This window comes from Elephantulus edwardii, unplaced genomic scaffold, assembly GCF_000299155.1.
Source record: "Elephantulus edwardii isolate Elephantulus edwardi_28Jun2011 unplaced genomic scaffold, EleEdw1.0 scaffold00083, whole genome shotgun sequence".
In the NCBI taxonomy this organism is placed as follows: domain Eukaryota; kingdom Metazoa; phylum Chordata; class Mammalia; order Macroscelidea; family Macroscelididae; genus Elephantulus; species Elephantulus edwardii.
The window spans coordinates 6073786-6074723 of NW_006399833.1; positions in this window are offsets into that span (position 1 = coordinate 6073786).

Genomic DNA, 938 nt, shown 5'->3' on the forward strand with positions numbered 1-938 from the left:
CAAATACAATCTCCAGTGTACATGAAGAAAGCACAATGTGAACAAATTATTGTGTGCAAACTAATTAAAACTATTTTATAAACTTGCTGAGCAAGTTTGTCCCTTTTGATTTTCCAGCTGTAGCTTTGTACATGTCATTATAATACTTTGCTTTATCTTCCCAAGCTCCCCTTTCGAATATTCAGCTTCTTAACTTCCTTATTTCTTCTCTTTGCTTTGGCTTTTCAGCCCTCTAGGGCAATATTCAGTCTCTTCTGACATCCTTCTCAGTCTTTTCCCTATCCTCTGTATTTGTCATGACCTTTTTAATTCTTCAAAGATGATATCATTGATATCCTCCCACAGCTCATCTGGTCTTCATTCAATAGTGTTCAAGGCCTCAAACCTGTTCCTGATCCAGGAAATGGTCTTTGCAATTATTTACTATGCGCAGAGAGCTGGATAGTGAACAAAGATGACAGAAGAAGAATTTATGTATTTGTGTTGTGGTGCTGGAGAAGAATTTTAAACATGGCATGGATTGCAGATACAAATAGGTCTGTTCTGGAGAGGATGAAACCAGGTTGCTCCTTGGAGTCAAGGGTTTTGAAGCTCTATCTGACATAATTTGGACATGTGACCAGGAGGGACTGGTCATTGGAGAAGGACAAAGTTCTTGGAAGTGTGGAGGGACAGCACAGGAGAGGAAGATCTCTGATGAGATGGATTGACACAGTGACTAGGCTTATGGAGATAGGTGTGTCAGAGACAATGAAATTGACTCAGGATAGGGCAGAATTCACAGGTATTGTGCATAGGGTCACTGTATCGCAGTTGACACTATGACACGTAACAACAACAACAACAACAACAACATTCTTTTCTAGTCATCCTTAGTCATTGACCAACTTTCAGATGCATAGCAAGCAATCTAGATCAGGTGGATTTAGTCTTCAAAC